At 43.9% G+C, this 23,105-nt stretch overlaps 1 long non-coding RNA gene across 1 annotated transcript; it reads right to left on the reverse strand.

The window, feature by feature from the left end:
- Positions 1 to 7,630: 7,630 nt before the first annotated feature.
- Positions 7,631 to 8,658, reverse strand: LOC123081878 (uncharacterized). Its single transcript, XR_006438823.1, has 3 exons — positions 8,440 to 8,658; positions 8,169 to 8,353; positions 7,631 to 7,690 (listed from the first exon to the last, which is right to left on the reverse strand). It is a non-coding gene; the product is annotated as an uncharacterized lncRNA (long non-coding RNA).
- Between the last annotated feature and the right edge of the window lie 14,447 nt (positions 8,659 to 23,105).

Below are 23,105 nucleotides of genomic sequence, written 5' to 3' on the forward strand. Positions count from 1 at the left end.
CTGCAGGGCGCCAACCTGTGTATATAAGGGGACGACCCAGCGGTGGCTTAGGACAAGGAATAACAGATCGAGAGCCAGGTTAAGCGTATTTGCTCCCTGCTCATCGAAGCCCTAACAATACCACCTCCAACTGGATTAGGCTTTTACCTTCACTTCAAGGGGCCGAACCAGTATAAACGCCTCGTGTCCTTTGTCCTGATTAACCCCTTTAAGCTAACCTCATTGCGATGGCTCCACGACTAAGTCCTCACACTAGGACATCTGCCGTGACGATTCCATGACAGTTGGCGCCCACCGTGGGGCTATCGCACGATGGTTTCAAGTTCTTAGAGGGCAGCTTCAAAGGGATCAATGGATACGCCATGGGCTGGATGACCAAGAGTCGTCGTGGCAAGCTCTACATCGACGACGCAGGCTGGGGCCCCGAGGTCGGCTCAATTGAGTATGGGTACTGGGTTCCCTTCGGGGGAATTCATGTCTTCATCGGCAAGATCGGCAAACCGGGCCCTGAGCCGGACATCTGCACCGACATCATCAAGACGGCTCAGCGTGTGAGACCCGCCCGGGTTCGGCCCGCCATGAGTCGTACCTTCGTGGGGTTTATCCATGGAGTGGAACCTGAGGATAGATCAGCATCTGGTGGTGAGACCGTCGTTTACTCTGATGGCGAGTCATCCACTAGTGAGACCGAGTCATTGTATCAACTGCAAGACGGTCGGCTTGGGGGATGTTCCGATGGCGATAGTATTCCGGACCCCTGCGAGCCGCCGAACTGGGTTGCAATCTTCATGGCCGGTACACAGCCCGTGCAACACTCATCCAAGGCAGCAGAGCTGATCTCCGGGTCAGCAGCGGCAACGACTGCCGGGGCAGGAAACCAGGTGCGCCCACCGGGTCAGGTCCTAATTGACCTACTGGATAAGCTGGCAACATTGTTAACAGCAGTGGTTAACCCGGTGGATCAGGATCAGCATAATGCGGCGGTCGCAAAATTGCGCAATGAGATAGCGCATGCCAAGGAGGAGCTAAGCACAGAAAACACTAGGATGACTGAGGAGCGGGCTGCTTTGGATTCTTAGGCGTAACGAATTCAGTCACAGTCTTACCGGCTCATGCTAGATTAGAATGCTGCAAACGAAGTCATGAGGAGGAGGCATCCGACTCGTCTACCCTCAGTTTATGAGGCAAGAAATCTATTTAACATGCCAGGAGCGGGAACCAGTAACCCGACAGTGGCAAACCGAGTCGAAGCGCCTGGGACGGGTACGTCGGTTCAGCCGCGCATGATGGACCCACCTCGTCAGAACAATAACCCACTGCAGCACGTGCCGACACCACCGGGTCATTACTCTAACCCTTTGGATAACATGATCACTGCGGCGTCACGATTGGCGGCTCTCCCTGTCGAAGGCGAGTCACCAATGGAGGTTGAAACACAAAGGGCTATAGAGCTCCTTCAGACAGCACTGGTTCAGTAACATGCTTATTCTTATAGCTGTGACATGATTCATTCCACCCCCCGCCCGAGCCGGAGTTATAGTAGGCATATTGATGAGCCGGCTGTGTCTAGCAGTGGGCGGAACCATAACCCGCCTCGTCGGCATAACCCGATGGGCAGTGGCGTCGATGCTCAGTACGTAGTGGATCAAGGTAGAGCGCGTCGAGAGGCTGAGCTGGCGGCTCAGTATGCGGCTCGTCAACCTACTCCGGTTCATCCAACCACTTCTGTGGAGCCAGGGGTAACCTTCAGAAATTTGGGCATGCCATGCTTAGTACCAGATCTACGTAATGAGTGTTTGCCCAAGGATTTCAAGGGTCCTTGCAAGGTGCCTAACTATAGTGCCGATTTACCTCCTGAGGTGTGGATTGAGAGTTATGAGATGGCCATGGAATTTCTAGATGTCAGCGATGCTGCGTCTGCTAAATATTTCCCCCTAATGTCGGAGGGAACGGCCCGCACTTGGTTGAAGGGGCTCCCTGCCAATTCTATTGGGTCATGGGCCGAGTTAAAACCAGGTTTATCCAGAATTTCAAGGATACATGCAAGTAGCCCATGTCAATTGTGGATTTAGCCTCCTATGTCCAAGAAGAAGGTGAGTCGACAACCCATTGGGTGCGCCGGGTCTCAACAATCTTGCACTCGTCAGATTGCATCAATGCCGACACATCAGTATTGATGTTGGAAAACAATTGTCATTTCACGCCCCTAAAGCAGAAATTAGGGCGGCTCAAATGCCACTGCAATGACATGGGGACACTGATGGCAGCTCTAGTTAAGTATGCTGACTCTGATGGTACCAAGGACCCCGAGTCTGATGACGAAAAGCCGGGAAAGGGAAAGAAGAGCGGCAACACCAAGGGCCAGCAGCATAACCCGGTGAACCAGGGAGGCAACGGTAAGCGCAAAGATGATAATAGTTTCGACTTTGTGTCTAACACCAGTGCACATAATAATGATCAACATCGTAAGGGTAAACCGCCCCCACGGACCGGAGGATCCGGTTTCATTCTTGAACAGATGCTAAATCATCCTTACCCAAGACATGGTATGTGAGAAAGACTGTCCGGGCACCTCTAGAAGGATTGTTACATTATGAAGGAGTACAAGAATTCCAATCTTTTTGAAGACAGTCATGGGCCAGGTGGCGGTTCAGGATCCGGCTCTCACGGGCCGGGTTATGGTGGTGGTGGCTCTAACTCTAGATTCCAAGGAAATCAAGGTAATCACGGCAACCAGGGTGGTTACGATCAGCAGAGTAATCAGGGGAGTCTACAGCAGCAATAGTCTGGTTATCAGAGCAACCCGAAGCAGTTGAATAATGGACAATATCATGGCTTCACCACTAGCTTATGTAAGCGTGACCAGAAGCTTCATAAGAGGGCAGCCAATGCTGTTGAGCCGGCGGTTCCCTCGTTACTTGCAATGGTCTGAGCAGCCCATTGTGTAGAGTTGGGAATATTACCCGCCCCGGGTTGATAATCCGGGTCACTTGCCTTTAGTGGTCCCACCTCAGGTCGGAGTGTATAAGTTCACCAAGGTACTCATGGACGGAGGAAGCAACATCAATATCCTTTATTATGAAACTTTCCGTCGCATGGGGTTGACTGATAAAAATCTTAAGCCGTCAAACACTGTTTTCCATGGTGTGGTACCTGGTAAGTCGGCTTACCTAGTTGGTAAGATACCTCTGGAAGTTGTTTTTGGAGATGATCATGACTCTAGGTCGGAGACATTGACCTTTGAAGTGGTCAAGGTCCACAGCCCATATCACGCTCTTTTTGGACGGTCGGCTTATGCCAAGTTCATGGCGCGGCCTTGTTATGTGTATCTGCAGCTCAAAATACCGGGTTATAAGGGAACCATCACTGTGCATGGGAGCCGGAAGATAACCTTGGAGTGCGAGGAAGGAGACACTGCTTATGCTGAGTCTGTTTGTGTAACTGAAGAGCTGAAATTTTATAAGGATAATGTTGACCCGGCGGACATGACGTCTCTAAAGAAGCCAACCACAAAGCAGGATCCTTCACTCAAATTTAAGTCGGCCTATGACACTAAGATGGTTGATTTCGTTCCTGGCGATTCGTCGAAGCAGTTCAATATCAGTGCCAATCTGGATCGGAAATAGGAAAGCGTGCTCATCGAGTTCATCCGTGAGAACTCGGACATCTTTGCATGGAAGCCTTCAGACATGCTGGGTGTACCGAGAGAACTCGCTGAGCACACTCTTAATATTGATCCAAAATTTAAGCCAGTTAAACAGTTTCTTTGCCAGTTTAATGAGGAGAGGCAGAAGACCATTGGAGAGGAAGTGGCTCGGCTTTTGGCAGCCGGGTTTATCGTTGAGGTTTTCCATCCTGAGTGGTTGGCTAACCCGGTGCTGGTACTTAAGAAGAACGACACTTGGCGTATGTGTGTGGACTACACAGACTTAAACAAGGCTTGTCTGGCTGATCATTTTGCTCTCCCTCGTATTGATCAGATCATGGATGCTATGGCGGGTTGTGAGCGTTTGAGTTTTTTGGATGCTTATTCTGGTTATCATCAGATCAAGATGGCAGTTAAGGACCAGGAGAAGAAGGCTTTCATAACTCCCTTTGGAGCCTTCTGCTATGTGTCTATGCGTTTTGGGCTCAAGAGTGCCCAGGCGACTTATCAGAGATGTGTGCAGAATTGCCTTCATGATCAAATTGGGTGCAATGTTCATGCTTATGTGGATGATATTGTGGTCAAATCCAGAGAGAAAGACACACTGATAGACGATTTGAATGAAACCTTTGATAATCTCCGGGTTTATCAAATGATGCTTAACCCAGCCAAGTGTGTTTTTGATGTGTCGGTAGGAAAGCTCTTGGGATTTTTGGTGTCTAACAGGGGCATTGAAGCTAACCCAGAGAAGATCAAATCCATCACTTCTCTGGCTAAACCGGCGTGTGTCAATGATGTGCAACGTCTGGCGGGTCGTATTGTGGCACTAAGCCAGTTCATAAGCCGGTTGGGAGAGAAGGCCATCCCTCTGTATCAGATGATGAAAAAGACAGATAATTTTGTTTGGAGTGATGTGGCTAATGCAGCGTTTGAGGACTTGAAGAAGCAGTTGGCTGAGCGACCTATTCTGGTTGCTCCTGTTGATAAAGAGCCATTATTGTTGTACGTAGCAGCCAATGCCCGGGCTATTAGCGTGGCTATTGTGGTAGAACGAAAGGAGGCAGGCAAGGAAAATCCGGTTCAAAGGCCGGTTTACTACATCAGCGAGGTGCTTATTGAGTCCAAGCAGAGATATCCACACTGGCAGAAACTCGTATATGGGGTGTTCATGGCCAGTCGGAAGCTTAAGAATATTTTCTGGGTCATCCCATCACTGTGGTTAGTTCTGCTCCTTTAGGGGACATTATTCAGAACAGAGAAGCCACAGGTCGGATAGCCAAGTGGGCCATTGATCTTAGTCCTCACGGTTTCAAATATACGCCCCGCACGACCATCAAGTGAAAAGCCAGATAACACGTATTGGACTATCCACTTTGATGGGTCCAGGCAATTGGAGGGCTCGGGGGCTGGAGTTGTGCTCGCTTCCCCTCGAGGTGATAAATTTTGTTATGTTCTCCGTTTGATGTTCCCTTGCACTAACAATGCAGCTGAATATGAGGCCTTGCTCCACGGTCTTCGGATGGCTAAGGAAATGAACTTAAGCCAGGTTAGGTGCTTTGGTGACTCAGATTTGGTGGCTCAACAAGTCTCTAGTACTTGGGATTCTAAGGATCCACTCATGGCGGCTTATCGATGAGAAGTGGATGTTATTGCTGGTCACTCCAAAGGTTATCAAGTTGAGCATGTTGATCGAAGAAAAAATGAAGCGGCTGATGCCTTAAGCCGGTTGGGTTCTCAATGTAAACCGGTGCCACCTAATGTATTTCTTGATGTTTTGCATAACCCGTCGGTCAAGTTACCTACAGAGGAGGACTTGGCTATTCCAGACCCAGAAGCTTAGTTCGTGGCAGCTATTCATGTAATTCCTGATTGCACAGTCCCTTATTTGGCTTATATGACCCGGGGCGTGTTACCTGTGGATGAAACCTTAGCCAGGAAGATAACCCGGTGGTCTATGTCAATGACAATTGTCAATGGAGAGCTGCATCACCGCAGTGTTACAGGAGCCTTTCGACGTTGTGTTTCTCTAGAAGAGAGCTGTGAGATCCTGCGTGTGATTCATGAAGGAAACTGTGGTCATCATGCCGGTTCAAAGTCTCTTGTGGCTAAAGCTTTTCGTCATGGGTTTTATTGGCTAACAGCTCATGCTGATGCTGAAGACCTGGTCAGTAGGTGTGATGGATGTCAGAAATTTTCACGACGAGCCCATGTGCCAGATCAAGAATTGAGGATGATTCCAATTACGTGGCCATTTGCAGTTTGGGGGCTTGATATGGTTGGACCTTTCAAAATATCCAAGGATAAGAAGACCCACCTTTTGGTGGTGGTTGATAAGTTCACTAAGAGGGTCGAGGCAGAGCCAGTCAGTAACTGTGATGCAGAAATGACGGTTCAATTCATGAAGCAGGTGATCTTCCGTTTTGGCTTTCCACACAGCATTATAACAGACAATGGCACTATTCTCTCCAAGGGTGCTATGGAAGAATTTTGTCAACAGGAGCATATCCGGCTTGATGTATAGTCAGTGGCTCACCCCCAATCTAATGGTCAAGCTGAGAGAGCCAATCAAGAGATCCTGAGAGGCATCAATCCCGGACAATTAAAAAGCACGTCAGGAAGCACTTGACTTGTTGGATGAGGAGCGTGACATCGCAGCGGCTCAGGATCTGCGCTGTTACCACAGCCACCGGCTTAAAACCAGAACTTTCCAAGAAGGCGATTGTAACGACCAAACCTCGAAGGATTTGAGTCTCTTTGCTTACCGTGCTAGTCCCTGGATCGAACTCGCTAGCACACACAGTATAGATGAATACCAGAATAGCAAGTGCATCATTTATTACATCGTATGATCCAAAATATATAAAATAAAACAATCTGCATAGCACTTGGCTAGCTTTATATTCAACCAAACAGCGGAAAGTAGCAGAAAATAACGATGAGTCCCATCATAGCCCACTGGCGATGCTGAGTGCAAACTCGCGACCCTAACGGTACCTTACTCTTCGTCTGAATATCCTGCAACATGAGACGTTGCAGCCATATAGGTCAATACTTGGAATGTATTGGCAAGTTACACAGGAGTAATAATAAAGCAGACCTACATGTATATGCATAGTACAACAAAGGAAGGCATGGGGGTTTATTTTTGCAGAAAGCTGATTTTATCCTAATAACTACCTAATAGTCAAATTTTTATTTATTTCCTTTATTACTACAATTAAATGCACAAGGTTGAGTTGGCAAAATCAACTCCAACCTACCCTTTATTAAGTTGCTCAACAAATTTATTAAGTGTCACATCTGTCAAGATCATCCAACAACTGTAATGGCATAGTCGCTCAAATTTACCCATAACTGGGGGCACGGCTAATCATGATTAGTTTTAATACTCTGCAGAGTTTAGTACGCTTTACCCACTGGACCCAATCCGAAGATAGAGACGAAGTCTTTCAGAAGAGGTTCCCTTAACCACCTGACGGCCACATCCCACCTACATATGCTACATCTGTCGACACAGTCTGGGCAAGGGTTCCAACAACTAGTCAACTAAGCCAGAGCCCATATAGCTAGTGGCCGCACATGGAAGCTACTAGTCACTAAGTCTGTCTGATCTTTTTGAACCTGGGCGACATTCCACTTAGGGTGCACTCTCATGAGCGCATGGCCTTAGAAAAGGTGCAAGACCCCATGATGCCTTCCCTCAACACCAAGCAATACCACTTCCGTCCAGAGGTGAGTTAAATCCTGAGTTACTACTCAATTTAGTTATATATATATATAATCTTCACATAAACTCAATGAATACACGAACCACCCCCGTCTACAAAGCATAGCAAACTACAACTACCACGATTTGCAAAAACGGGAAGATAGCTCAACAGCATAGCAAAATAATATAGTATTCCTATACATGCATATTTCATAGTGTGATATAACTACATGCATAGAAAACAATAGGTAAAGGATGATCAAAATGTAACTTGCCTTGGTTCTGGTTCAGAAAGTCACACTCCTGAAAATAGATCGCGTCGCACTCCGGACAATCTACACGTTTCACACAATTCAACAAATCAATCACCGGAACACGAAAAGAACCAAAACAAAACCAACAGCAACAAAACCATTGTTAAAACTCAACAACAGAAGCTTAACAGAACCTAAAATGCACTACAGTCACAAAGCAAAAAGAATCACTCGATTCCGATAAACGGTCTAAGAGTTATGGCTTCCGGAAGGTTTAATTCAAATTCAAACGAATTCAAATTTGAACAGTGCAAACATGTGCAAAGTTGGTACTGTCATGAAGGACTGATTTTTGTGAGTGCACAGGAAAAAGAATTACCTAAATTGGATATACAGAATAGAAGTTATAGCTAATTGAAGTTAGAGGAAGAATCTGAAAAATAAAACAAAAGAAAAACAGAAAACTCCTGGTACTGCAGCAACTCCTGCGCGTGCACTGTAGCCGTGCCACGTGGCAGCACGTGATTGGCTGGAGGACCTCCTGTGCGTGCGTGCTCACCAAAAGGAGAGGGCGGCGGCGGCGGCGCTCCTCCGGTGGGTCTCCGGCGAAGACGAAGGGACGGACGGGTGCAGCGTCGAGTGACGGAGGCGTAGGTGAGGTCGGGCGGCGACGGGGCGTCCTCTGCGGGCAGCAACGACGACGGGAACGGTGGTGTGCTCCGGCGGCGGCAGCGTTCTGGTGCTCTGCAGGGTACTTCGACGTGTCAAAAGAGTTCTTCATCGAGTGGGGGTTCGAGGGGTGCAGGAGGTCCGGCTTTACGAGCTCTTACGGCGGCACAATCTTTCGGCGAACGGCGGCAGACGGTGGAGCTCCTGGCGAGATCCAAATCGCCAAGCAGAGGCGTGTGGACGAGGGGCGATGGGGAAACGGCTTCGGTAGGGTTCCTGGAGGAGTCTAGCTCACGTACGACATTCCTACAGTGCACGGGGTCGACCAGTGCCCGAGATCGATAGGGGCTCGGCTCAGGCTGCGCGCGCGGCTTCGCTCACGTTCGTCCGACCGGAGGAAGGAGAACCAGGCGCGGGGTCCACGGTCAGTGGCTGAATGCAGGCAGCGGGTCGGGTGCAGTTCGGGCGAGCGGTGCGGGCGTACCGCTTCGCTAGGTTTAGCGGGCTGCGGCTGTGTGCTGCTGCTGCGCTGGCTGGGCCGCGGCGATGGGCCGGATGGCTGGCCCTGTTTTTTTATATACACAGCAGCAGAAAACAAAATAAATAAAATAAAATACACAATATAAAATCGAAATAAAAATACCTAGACACACATAAAAATATATACTACTAACATAAACTACAGGAACACTAGTTCCAATACTGATGCAATTTTGTAAAATCCTTTTGATGAAATAGGTCACTCAAACAGTAAAATAACACAAGTAAAATATTTTGGAGATTGCAAAAATTACCAGAACATATCAGATGAACTGGAAATAATCTTTTGCACATTATGAACATTTTTAAAATAGGGGATAAGTCATGTTATCTCCGCTCCAATAAATTGCCTTTAGTTGCATAATGATTCGAATATTGCAGAAAAAGCAAAATAATGCATGAAAAGAATATGAGATGCATATGAATGATCTAATAACATCCTAATTTAGGAAAATTGGGATGTTACAAACCTACCCCCCTTAAGATGAATCTCGCCCTCGAGATTCGGGCTGGCTAGCAAATAGGTGTGGGTGATCCTGCCTGAGATCTTCCTCTCGTTCCCAGGTAGCTTCCTCCTCTGTATGATGATCCCACTGAACCTTGCATAACTTGATTGTCTTGGTGCGAGTAACTCTCTCTACTGTCTCCAGAATCTTAACAGGCTTCTCCTCATATGTCAAATCACTCTCCAACTGAATTGCCTCAAGTGGCACTGTGTCCCTCAATGGAACATCCATCATCTCTGCATGGCACTTCTTCAACTGAGATACATGAAACACATCGTGAACTCCTGACAAGGATTCTGGCAACTCCAGCTGATAAGCTACCTCTCCTCTACGCTCCAAGATCTTGTAAGGCCCCACAAAACGTGGTGCTAACTTACCTTTGATTCCAAACCTCTTAATCCCACGAAGTGGTGAAACTCTAAGATATGCACGGTCTCCTACCTCATATGTCACCTCCTTACGTTTTGCATCTGCATAACTCTTCTGCCTGGACTGTGCTATCTTTAGCCTGTCACGAATCAACTTGACCTTCTCCTCAGCATCTCTGATCAAGTCTGGTCCAAAGAATTGACGCTCTCCAACCTCATCCCACATCAATGGTGTCCTGCACTTCCTACCATACAATACCTCAAATGGTGCCATCTTCAGACTAGCCTGGTAACTGTTATTATATGAGAACTCTGCATAAGGTAAATTATCATCCCAACTAGACCCATAGTCCAAAGCACAAGCTCTCAACATATCCTCCAAAATCTGATTTACCCTCTCTGTCTGCCCATCTGTCTGTGGATGGAAAGCTGTACTGAACTCCAGCCTGGTGCCCAAGGATTCATGCAACTGACGCCAAAATTTAGATGTGAACTGAGTACCTCTATCAGACACTACCTTCCTTGGAACTCCATGCAGACAAACAATTTTAGACATATAAATCTTTGCTAGCTGAGCACTGGTATAAGTAGTTTTTACCGGAATGAAGTGAGAAACTTTAGTTAAACGATCAACAACTACCCAAATAGAATCATAACCTGACCGAGTCCTGGGTAAACCTATAATGAAGTCCATACCAATCTCATCCCACTTCCAATCAGGTATAGGCAATGGCTGTAACAAACCTGCTGGTCTCTGAAGTTCTGCTTTAACCCTCTGGCACACATCACATGTTGCAATATATCCAGCAATTTCCCTCTTCAGGCTAGGCCACCAAAATCTTTCCCTCAAATCCAAATACATCTTAGTATTACCTGGGTGAATAGAATAAGGTGAATCATGCGCCTCCTGAAGAATCAACTTCCTGATATCTGCATCTTGAGGTACACAAATACGCTTCTCAAACCATATGGCTCCATGTTCATCCTCATGGAAACCTTCTGCCTTACCTTTAGCCATATTCTCTTTTATCTCAGCAATCTCCTTATCATTCCTTTGAGCTTCTCTGATCCTGTCAAGCAAAGTAGGCTTTACCTCAAGTGTTGCTAAATATCCCTTAGGAACCATCTCCAACCTGAGATTCCTGAACTGTTCACATAACTCGGGTGGCATATTATCAATATTAATTGCATTAGCATGGCTCCTATGACTCAATGCATCAGCAACAACATTAGCCTTACCAGGATGATACTGCACATTCAAATCATAATCCTTAATAAGCTCCAACCATCTCCTCTGCCTGAGGTTCAAATCCTTCTGAGTAAAAATATACTTCAAGCTCTTATGATCAGTAAATATATCACAATGATTACCAATAAGATATGGCCTCCAAGTTTTCAATGCATGCACAACTGAGGCTAACTCCAAATCATGTGTAGGATAATTATGCTCATGATTCTTAAGCGGACGTGAAGCATATGAAACAACTTTACCTTCCTGCATCAAAACACTCCCAAGTCCTTGACGAGAAGCATCACAATATACCTGGAAGTCCTTATGTATATCCGGCAGAGCTAAAACTGGTGATGTAACCAAACGCTGCTTCAACTCCTAAAAGCTGGCTTCACATTCATCAGTCCAAACAAACCTCTTCTCCTTCTTCAACAATTCAGTCATAGGCTTTGCAATTTTGGAAAAGTTCTCAATAAACCTCCTGTAATAACCCGCAAGGCCCAAAAAGCTGTGAATCTCTCCAACTGTCATGGGTGTCTCCCCCTCTGTAACTGCAGCAACCTTAGATGGATCAACTGCAACTCCATTACCTGACACAACATGTCCAAGGAATGCTACCTCATCCAGCCAAAACTCACATTTGTTGAACTTGGCATACAACTGATGTTCCCTTAGTTTCTCCATTACCAAATGCAAATGCACCTCATGCTCTTGCTTATTCTTGGAGAACACCAATATATCATCAATGAAAACAACCAGAAATTTATCCAAGAACTCCATAAACACCTTGTTCATCATATTCATGAAGTATGCAGGGGCGTTAGTCAATCCAAATGACATAACAGTATATTCATACAACCCATACCTCGTAGTAAAAGCAGTCTTTGGAATATCTTGCTCACGAATCTTCAATTGATGATAACCAGAACGAAGGTCAATCTTAGAAAACACAGTAGCTCCCTCCAACTGGTCAAATAGATCATTTATCATAGGCAAAGGATACTTATTCTTAATGGTTACCTCATTCAGAGAACGATAATCAACACACATCCTCAAGGTCCCATCCTTCTTCTCCACAAACAAAGCTGGAGCTCCCCAAGGTGATGAACTTGGGTGAATAAATCCTTGTGCCTGCAATTCTCTTATCTGCTTCTTCAATTCTTCCAACTCTTGAGGAGGCATTCTATACGGTCTCTTTGCAATAGGTCTAGTGCCCGGTATTAAATCAATCAGAAACTCAATATCTCTATCTAGTGGCATACCTGGCAACTCCTATGGAAACACATCTGGATAATCTCTCACAACTGGCACCTCTTCCAGGCTACCCCCCTTAAGAGAGTTCACCTGCACCTGATTATGCTTATACTTACAAACATATTTGATCCTCTCCCCTCCTGGTGAACTAAGAGTAATAGATCGACTGGCACAATCAACACGACATTTATATAACTGCAACCAATCCATACCCAAAATAACATCCAGACCTTGTGACTTCAATATAATCAAATCCGTAGGAAAATCATGCTTCCCAACAGACAAAGTCAACTAATGACAACCAACACCTGCTATCATCTCAGCTCCTGGGGAACTCACTCTAATAGGCATGCTAAGTGTTTTGGTTGGCAATCCATGTTTATCAACAAATACCCTCTAAATAAATGAATGCGATGCACCAGTACCAAAAAGAACAAGCGCGGGTACTGAGTTAATCAAGAACTTACCAATCACTGCATCAGGTTCATTATAGACCTCCTCAACATTAACATGGTTGACATGACCCTTTTGGAAGGGGTTTGGCTTGCTGGATCCTGAGTTCTTCGCCCCCGGGCAGTCTATGGCATAGTGCCCCATAGCCTTACACCTGAAGCACTTCACCCGACTCAAATCCCTTGGTGCACGTGTAACCTGGTGGTTCTGGTTATTGCTCCCTCCATTGCCATTACCATTTCCATTACCTCTTCCATTGCCATTGTTACTCTTGTGCCCATTATGATGATGGTGGCCATTATGGTTGTGGCCATTCCCTCCATGATGATTATGATCATTACCTCCATGATGATTATGTCCATTACCTCCATGATGATTATGTCCATTACCTCCATTACCATGATATGAAGTGCGTGGTTTCTGCTGTGGTCCTGAGTTATACCTATTATTGTTGTTGTACTTCCTCTTGCGATTCTCTATGGCATGTTGCTTTCCCTCCAACACAATGGCCTTATCAATTAGGTCCTGACAATTCCTAAAAGTGGCCACTGTCAACTGAAGGCTCAAGTCATCATTTAGGCCCTCCAAAAATTTCTCCTGCCTAGCTGCATCAGTGTTAACATCATTAGGAGCATAGCGTGCAAGATTATTAAATTCCTCCACATAAGCATTAACAGTGCGACCTCCCTGGCGCAAACTGCGAAACTCCTTCTTTTTCAGACTCATAGCACCAGCAGACACATGTGCAGCACGAAAAGCATCCTGAAACTGAGGCCATGTGATAGTAGCAATGGGATAAGTGACCAAGTAATTGTCCCACCAAGCTGCAGCAGGACCCTCCAACAAATGTGAGGCAAACCTCACCCTCTCTGCATCAGTGCATCCAACCGTCTCCAGGTTCCTATTGACTGCACGGAGCCAGTCATCAGCCACAATAGGTTCAGGGGAACTGGAGAACCTCTGAGGATTCAACCTCAAGAACCTGGTAAGCATATCCACAGGTGGCGGTGGCGGCGGATTGTTCTTTTTATTGTTGTTGTTCTGGTTCTGAGTAAGCAACTGGATCAACTGGGCCTGTCCCTCAATAACCTGCTGTATGTATGGTGGTACTCCATTGCCATTATTGTCTCCTCCTGCAGTATTGCGTCTAGTATCACGCCTCGGCGGCATCTGGTGGGAAAGCATAGAAGAGTTATAGATATAATAGGGCCAAGGCTATGTATATATAAATATATTCTACCCATATGCATAATATGATCAAGCCAACAAAACACAAAAGCGAATAACACCAACAAACAAACAAACAAACAACAAACAACATAATATAGTATTATATATATATATAGTTGAATAATTTCGACACTAAGCAATCTAACAAACAACTATCAATCAAGCAAACAATCTAGTATCTTCATACCACAAAAGTGGGCATAATCAGATACGCTAACACGATAACGTTGCAATATAAAACAAACATGAATGGTGGTCTCAGCACTAGTTCCTACTTAACTGTTCAAGATACTTGAGGGGGTTAACTAATAAACAGTAAGAAGTATAGCTAGTTTATAAAATAACTTTCACTCCTATGGCTTTTCTAATCCATTTTTTAGGGTCACGTCCTACAGTCAACACACTGCTCTGATACCATCTGTAACGACCAAACCTCGAAGGATTTGAGTCTCTCTGCTTACCGTGCTAGTCCCTGGATCGAACTCGCTAGCACACACAGTATAGATGAATACCAGAATAGCAAGTGCATCATTTATTACATCATATGATCCAGAATATATAAAATAAAACAATCTGCATAACACTTGGCTAGCTTTATTCAACCAAACAGCGGAAAGTAGCAGAAAATAACGATGAGTCCTATCATAGCCCACTAGTGATGCTGAGTGCAGACTCGCGACCTTAACGGTACCTTACTCTTCATCTGAATATCCTGCAACATAAGACATTGCAGCCATATAGGTCAATACTTGGAATGTATTGGCAAGTTACACAGGAGTAATAATAAAGCAGACCTACATGTATATGCATAGTACAACAAAGGAAGGTTTGGGGGTTTATTTTTGCAGAAAGCTGATTTTATCCTAATAACTACCTAATAGTCAAATTTTTATTTAGTTCCTTTATTACTACAATTAAATGCACAAGGTTGAGTTGGCAAAATCAACTCCAACCTACCCTTTATTAAGTTGCCCCTCCAAATTTATTAAGTGTCACATCTGTCAAGATCATCCAACAACCCTAATGGCATAGTTGCTCAAATTTACCCATAACTAGGGGCACGGCTAATCATGATTAGTTTTAATACTATGCAGAGTTTAGTACGCTATACCCACTGAACCCAATCCGAAGATAGAGACGAAGTCTTTCAGAAGAGGTTCCCTTAACCACCTGACGGCCACATCCCACCTACATATGCTACATCTGTCGACACAGTCTGGGCAAGGGTTCCAACAACTGATCAACTAAGCCAGAGCCCATATAGCCAGTGGTCGCACATGGAAGCTACTAGTCACTAAGTCTGTCTGATCTTTTTGAACCTGGGCGACATTCCACTTAGGGTGCACTCTCATGAGTGCATGGCCGTAGAAAAGGTGCAAGACCCCATGATGCCTTCCCTCAATACCAAGCAATACCACTTCCGCCCAGAGGTGAGTTAAATCCTGAGTTACTACTCAATTTAGTTATATATATAATCCTCACATAAACTCAATGAATACACGAACCACCCCCATCTACAAAGCATAGCAAACTACAACTACCACGATTTGCAAAACCGGGAAGATAGCTCAACAGCATAGCAAAATAATATAGTATTCCTATACATGCATATTTTCATAGTGTGATATAACTACATGCATAGAAAACAATAGGTAAAGGATGATCAACATGTAACTTGCCTTGGTTCTGGTTTAGAAAGTCACACTCCTAACAATAGCTCGCGTCGCACTCCGGACAATCTACACGTTTCACACAATTCAACAAATCAATCACCGGAACACGAAAAGAACCAAAACAAAACCAACAGCAACAAAACCATTTTTAAAACTCAACAACAAAAGCTTAACAGAACCTAAAATGCACTACGGTCACAACGCAAAAAGAATCACTCGATTCCGATAAACGGTCTGAGAGTTATGGCCTCCGGAAGGTTTAATTCAAATTCAAACGAATTCAAATTTGAATAGTGCAAACATGTGCAAACTTGGTACTGTCATGAAGGACTGATTTTTGTGAGTGCACAGGAAAAAGAATTACCTAAATTGGATATACAGAATAGAAGTTAGAGCTAATTGAAGTTAACAGGAAGAATCTGAAAAAAAAAACAAAAGAAAAACAGAAAACTCTTGGTACTGCAGCAACTCCTGCGCGTGCACTGTAGCCGTGCCACATGGCAGCACGTGATTGGCTGGAGGACCACCTGTGCGTGCGTGCTCACCAAAAGAAGAGGACGGCGGCGGCGGTCTCGGGCGTCGGCGGCGGCGCTCCTCCGTTGGGTCTCCAGCAAAGACGAAGGGATGGACGGGTGCAGCGTCGAGTGGCGGAGGCGTAGGTGAGGTCGGGCAGCGACGGGGCGTCCTCTGCGGGCAGCAACGGCGACGGGAATAGTGGTGTGCTCCGGCGGCGGCGGACGTCGGTGGCGGCAGCGTTCTGGTGCTCTGCAGGGTACTTCGAGGTGTCAAAAGAGTTCTTCATCGAGTGGGGGTTCGAGGGGTGCATGAGGTCCGGCTTTACGAGCTCTTTTGGCGGCGCAATCTTCCGGCGAACGACGGCGGACGGCGGAGCTCCTGGCGAGATCCAAATCGCCAAGAAGAGGCGTGTGGACGAGGGGCGATGGGGAAATGGCTTTGGTAGGGTTCCTGGAGGAGTCTAGCTCGCGTACGGCGTTCCTACAGTGCACGGGGTCGACCAGTGCCCGAGATCGATCGGGGCTCGGCTCGGGCTGCGCGTGGGGCTTCGCTCGTGTTCGTCCGACCGGAGGAAGGAGAACCAGGCACGGGGTCCACGGTTAGTGGCTGAACGCGGGCAGCGGGTCGGGTGCAGTTCGGGCGAGCGGTGCGGGCGTACCGCTTCGCTAGGTTTAGCGGGCTGCGGCTGTGTGCTACTGCCGCGCTGGCTGGGCCGCGGCGATGGGCCGGTTGGCTGGCCCTGTTTTTTTATATACACAGCAGCAGAAAACAAAATAAATAAAATAAAATACACAATATAAAATCTAAATAAAAATACCTAGACACACATAAAAATATATACTACTAACATAAACTACAGGAACACTAGTTCCAATACTGATGCAATTTTGTAAAATCCTTTTGATGCAATAGGTCACTCAAACAGTAAAATAACACACACAAAAAATATTTTGGAAATTGCAAAAATTACCAGAACATATCAGATGAACTGGAAATAATCTTCTGCACATTATGAACATTTATAAAATAGGGGAGAAGTCATGTTATCTCCGCTCCAATAAATTGCCTTTAGTTGCATAATGATTCGAATATTGAAGAAAAAGCAAAATAATGCATGAAAAGAATATGAGATGCATATGAATGATCTAATAACATCCTAATTTAGAAAAATTGGGATGTTACAGCGATCTGGTGCTCCGGCTTATCCATGATCAAACTGATATGCACAAGTTATCCCCACCTTGGGAAGGACCTTTTGTGGTCAGTAAGAATCTCAACAATGGGTCCTACTACCTTATCGATGTTCGAGAGCACAAAGACTCACGTAAGTCGGAGGAGGAGACCCACCGGCCATGGAATATTGCTCATCTTCCGCCCTACTACACCTGAGCCACTTGCTCTTCTGATGTACATATTTTGACAATGTATATATTATGATCAATATAATAAAGCCGACATCCCTATTAAAGCAGGGCCTCTGTCATTTTTCTCTTTGAATAACGAGTTTTTGGTCACTTGGGGGATTCTTCTTTATACAACAAAGTTTTGATTACCCTTTGATCCGGCTTATAGGCCACACACATAAAAATAAACTTGGGGGCTTGCTACCCAAGTTAAAGGGACCAAAGAGAGTCTGTTGCAAAAGCACAACTCAAACAAAGGTGCCCCTTGAGCACAACTCAAAATATTGCTTGGGGCTCTTTTGTTCTAAAGAACAAAGAGTTTTTATAACCCTTGTAATAGGCTTAAAATCCAGGGTTGGAAGCCAGGTGTATTCACCTAAAACCTCGGGTTATCCTGCCTTTTTAAGTAAGCCACTCCGCCCAGGTAATCCTGGAATGACCCGCCGAACGTTTGACAAGTCAATCTTATGCAGACACTGAACTTGTCAAAGTTAAAACAACGATTGGTTATGTGAGGTCCATCTTATAAGGTTTGTATATAGGTTTAACTTAGTGGCTATGCGGCCCGTGAGAGCACTTGATTTTCGGCCTGGCGGCCCATGAAAAGCGTCGTTTTTCGTTTCTTGTTATTCGACAGATTTTTCCTTTTTTGAGGTTTATTTGATGAGGCTTATAAGGCTTTATGATTATAATTCACTGGTGTTTATTAACCCATCCTGGCTTTTGACTATAAGTTGCCAGTATGAGATGAGATACTTGCTACGTCTTGAGCTTGCGTTGGTTTTCCCCGAAGAGGAAGGGATGATGCAGCAGAGTAGCGTAAGTATTTCCCTTAGTTTTTGAGAACCAAGGTATCAATCCAGTAGGAGCCCACGCTCAAGTCCCTCGTACCTGCACAAAGCGATAGCTACTCGCAACCAACGCGATTAGGGGTTGTCAAGCCCTTCACGGTCACTTACGAGAGTGAGATCTGATAGAATATTTTTGGTCTTTTTGATATAAAGATGCAAAGTAAAAAGTAAAGGCAAAGTAAATAGCAAAACAATATAAAAGTAATGGAGATTGATATGACGAGAAAAGACCCGGGGGCCATAGGTTTCACTAGTGGCTTCTCTCAAGAGCATAAGTATTCTATGGTGGGTGAACAAATTACTGTTGGGAAATTGATAGAATTGTGCATAATTATGAGAATATCTAGGCATGATCATGTATATAGGAATCACGTCCGTGACAAGTAGATCGAAATGATTCTACATCTACTACTATTACTCCACTTATCGACCGCTATCCAGCATGCATCTAGAGTATTAAGTTAAAAACAGAGTAACGCCTTAAGCAAAATGACATGATGTAGAGAGATAAATTCATGCAATATGAAATAAACCCCATCTTGTTATCCTCGATGGCAACGATACAATACGTGCCTTGTTGCCTCTTCTGTCACTGGGTAAGGACACCGCAAGATCGAACCCAAAGCTAAGCACTTCTCCCATGGCAAGAACTACCAATCTAGTTGGCCAAACCAAACGGATAATTCGAAGAGACTTGCAAAGATAACCAATCATGCATAAAAGAATTCAAAGAAGATTCAAATATTATTCATAGATAGACTTGATCATAAACCCACAATTCATCGGTCTCAACAAACACACCGCAAAAAGAAGATTACATTGAATAGATCTCCATGAGAGAGGGGGAGAACTTTGTATTGAGATTCAAAGAGAGAGAAGAAGCCATCTAGCTACTAAATATGGACCCGAAGGTCTGAGGAAACTACTCACACTTCATCAGAGGGGCTAGGATGATGTAGAAGCCCTCCGTGATGACGGCCCTCTTCCGGCGGAGCTCCGGAACAGGCGCCAAGATGGGATCTCGTGGATACAGAAAGTTGCGGTGGTGGAATTAGGGTTTTGGCTCCTGTTCTGATTGTTTGGGGGTACGTGTGTATATATAGGAGGAAGGAGTACGTAGGTGGAGCACCGAGGGGCCACGAGGCAGGGGGCGCGCCCTAGGGGGGGCGCCCCCACCCTCGTGAACACCTCTTTGATCCCTTGCAGTAGGGTCTAAGTCTCATGGATCACGTTCGGTGAGGAAATCACGTTTCCCAAGATTTTATACCGTTTGGACTCCGTTTGATATTCTGTTTATCCGAAACACTAAAATAGGCAAAAAACATCAATTTTGGGCTGGGCCTCCGGTTAATAGGTTACCCAAAAATAATATAAAAGAGGAAAATAAAGCCCAATATAGTCCAAAACAGTAGATAATATAGCATGGAGCAATCAAAAATTATAGATACGTTGGAGACGTATCAGGCATCCCCAAGCTTAATTCCTGCTCGTCCTCGAGTAGGTAAATGATAAAAAGAGAATTTTTGATGCGGAGTGCTACTTGGCATAATTTCAATGTAAATCTTCTTAATTGTGGTATGAATATTCAGATTAGAAAGATTCAAGACAAAAGTTTATATTGACATAGAAAATAATAATACTTCAAGCATACTAACAAAGCAATTATGTCTTCTCAAAATAACATGGCCAAAGAAAGTTATACCTACAAAATCATATAGTCTGGCTATGCTCCATCTTCCCCACACAAAGTATTTAAATCATGCACAACCCCGATGACAAGCCAAGCAATTGTTTCATACTCTAAATTTTTCAAAACTTTTTCAATCTTTACGCAATACATGAGCGTGAGCCATTGATATAGCACTATAGGTGGAATAGAATGGTGGTTGTGGAGAAGACAAAAAGGAGAAGATAGTCTCACATCAACTAGGCGTATCAATGGGCTATGGAGATGCCCATCAATAGATATCAATGTGAGTGAGTAGGGATTGCCATGCAACGGAAGCACTAGAGCTATAAATGTATGAAAGCTCAAGAAAAGAAACTAGTGGGTGTGCATCCAACTTGCTTGCTCACGAAGACCTAGGGCAATTTGAGGAAGCCCATCATTGGAATATACAAGCCAAGTTCTATAACGTAAAATTCCCACTAGTATATGAAAGTGACAACATATGAGACTCTCTATATGAAGAACATGGTGCTACTTTGAAGCACAATATATGAGACTTGCTATATCATGGTGCTACTTTGAAGCACAAGTGTGGAAAAAAGGATAGTAACATTGCCCCTTATTTATTTATTTATTTATTTATTGGGGCCTTTTTTTGGCCTTGCTTTTTTAGTACAATTCTCTATTGAATGATGATCATCACACTTCTATTTATTTACAACTCAATGATTACAACTGGATACTAAAACAAAGTATGACTCTATATGAATGTCTCCGTCGGTGTACCGGGATATGCAATGAATCACGAGTGACAAGTATGAAAGAATTATGAACGGTGGCTTTGCCACAAATACTATGTCAACTACATGATCATGCTGAGCAATATGACAATGATGGATGTGTCATGATGAACTAGATGGTGGAAAATTGCATGCCAATATATCTCAGAATGGCTATGGAAATGCCATAATAGGTAGGTATGGTGGCTGTTTTGAGGAAGGTATATGGTAGGTGTATGATACCGGCGAAAGTTGCGCGGTATTAGAGAGGCTAGCAAGGGTGGAAGGGTGGGACTGCGTATAATCCATGGATTCAACATTAGTCATAAAGAACTCATATACTTATTGCAAAAAATTAGAAGTTATCAAAGCAAAGTATTACGCGCATGCTCCTAGGGGGATAGATTGGTAGGAAAAGACCATCGCTCATCCTTGACCGCCACTCATAAGGAAGACAATCAATAAATAAATCATGCTCCGACTTCATCACATAACGGTTCACCATACGTGCATGCTACGGGAATCACAAACTTCAACACAAGTATTCTTTAAATTCACAGCTACTCAACTAGCATGACTTTAATATTATCACCTCCATATCTCAAAACAATTATCATGCTTCAATCTTTTCTTAGTATCAACACACTCAAAAGAAAGTTTCACAAATCTTGAATACCAAGCATATTATTATTAGGCAAATTACCATGCTCTTAAGAGACTCTCAAATTAATTTAAGTGAAGCATGAGAGATCAATAGTTTCTTTAAAACATATCCACCATCGTGCTCTAAAAGATCTAAGTGAAGCACATAAAGCAAAATTATCTAGCTCAAAAGATATAAGTGAAGCACATAGAGCAAAATAATCTAGCTCAAAAGATATAAGTGAAGCACATAGAGCAAAATTATCTAGCTCAAAAGATATAAGTGAAGCACATAGAGTATTCTATCAAATTTTAATTCATGTATGGCTCTCTCAAAAGGTGTGTACATAAAGGATGATTTTGGCATACTAACGAACAAAGACATAAATAATACAAGACGCTCCAAGAAAAACACATATCATGTTGGTGAATAAAAATATAGCTCCAAGTAAATTACCGATGGAAGTGGACAAAAGAGGGGATGCCTTCCGGGGGCATCCACAAGCTTTTACTTTTTGGTGTCCTTGGATTATCTTGGGGCTGCCATGGGAATCCCCAAGTTTAGGCTCTTGCCACTCCTTGTTCCATGATCCATCAAAAGAATTCACCCAAAACTTGAAAACTTCACAACACAAAACTCAAGATAGAAAACTCGTGACCCCCGTTAGCGAAAGAAAACAAAAGACCACTTCAAGGTACTGTAATGAACTCATTATTTATTTATATTGTTGTTAAACCTACTGTATTCCAACTTCTCTATGTATTATAAACTATTGTACTAGCCATAGATTCATCAAAATAAGCAAACAACACACGAAAAACAGAATCTGTCAAAAACAGAACAGTCTGTAGTAATCTGTAGCTAGCGCAAGATCTGGAACCCCAAAAAGTATAAAATAAATTGCTGGACGTGAGGAATTTATCTATTAATCATCTTCAAAAAGAATTAACTAAATAGCACTCTTAAAGTAAAAATGACAGCAGTTCTCGTGAGCGCTAAAGTTTCTGTTTTTTACAGCAAGTTCAACAAGACTTTCCCCAAGTCTTCCCAACGGTTCTACTTGGCACAAACACTAATTAAACACAAAAAACACAACCAAAACAGAGGATAAATAATTTATTTATTACTAACAGGAGAAAAAAGCAAGGAATAAAAATAAAATTGGGTTGCCTCCCAACGAGCGCTATCGTTTAACGCCCCTAGCTAGGCATAAAAAGCAAGAATAGATCTAGGTTTTGCCATCTTTGGTAGGTAATTCTTGAATTAGGCATTTACCATCTCTAGGAATTTATTTCTTTTTATTAATTATCAAAATTTTAGGCACAAGATCGAAAAATTCATTTGTAATAAATGGTTCTTTAATGATAGCAAAAAGATTGGGATGAATACTTATAGATTTAAGATCAGCAGTTTCCTTACTAGATGATTCAACCTTATTTTTAGGAACATACGTAAGCTTGGTAATTTTAGTAGGAGGACTAGGAGTATTCTTTACGGAAGAAAAAGCGGTTCCCAAATTTGCAATTATACCCTCAAGTTTATCAATTCTAGTAAAATCTAAGTTCATCTTCTCATTAACTATGGGTTCCTTTTCCTTAATATTTTTCAATGTCATTCCTACCTTAGATCCATATTGAGTAATTTGATTGTGGATCTTTTTATCTAGATTTTCAATTGATTCAATAGTAACAACTTTATTTTCAATAATTTC

This window comes from Triticum aestivum, chromosome 4A (assembly GCF_018294505.1).
Source record: "Triticum aestivum cultivar Chinese Spring chromosome 4A, IWGSC CS RefSeq v2.1, whole genome shotgun sequence".
Taxonomy (NCBI): domain Eukaryota; kingdom Viridiplantae; phylum Streptophyta; class Magnoliopsida; order Poales; family Poaceae; genus Triticum; species Triticum aestivum.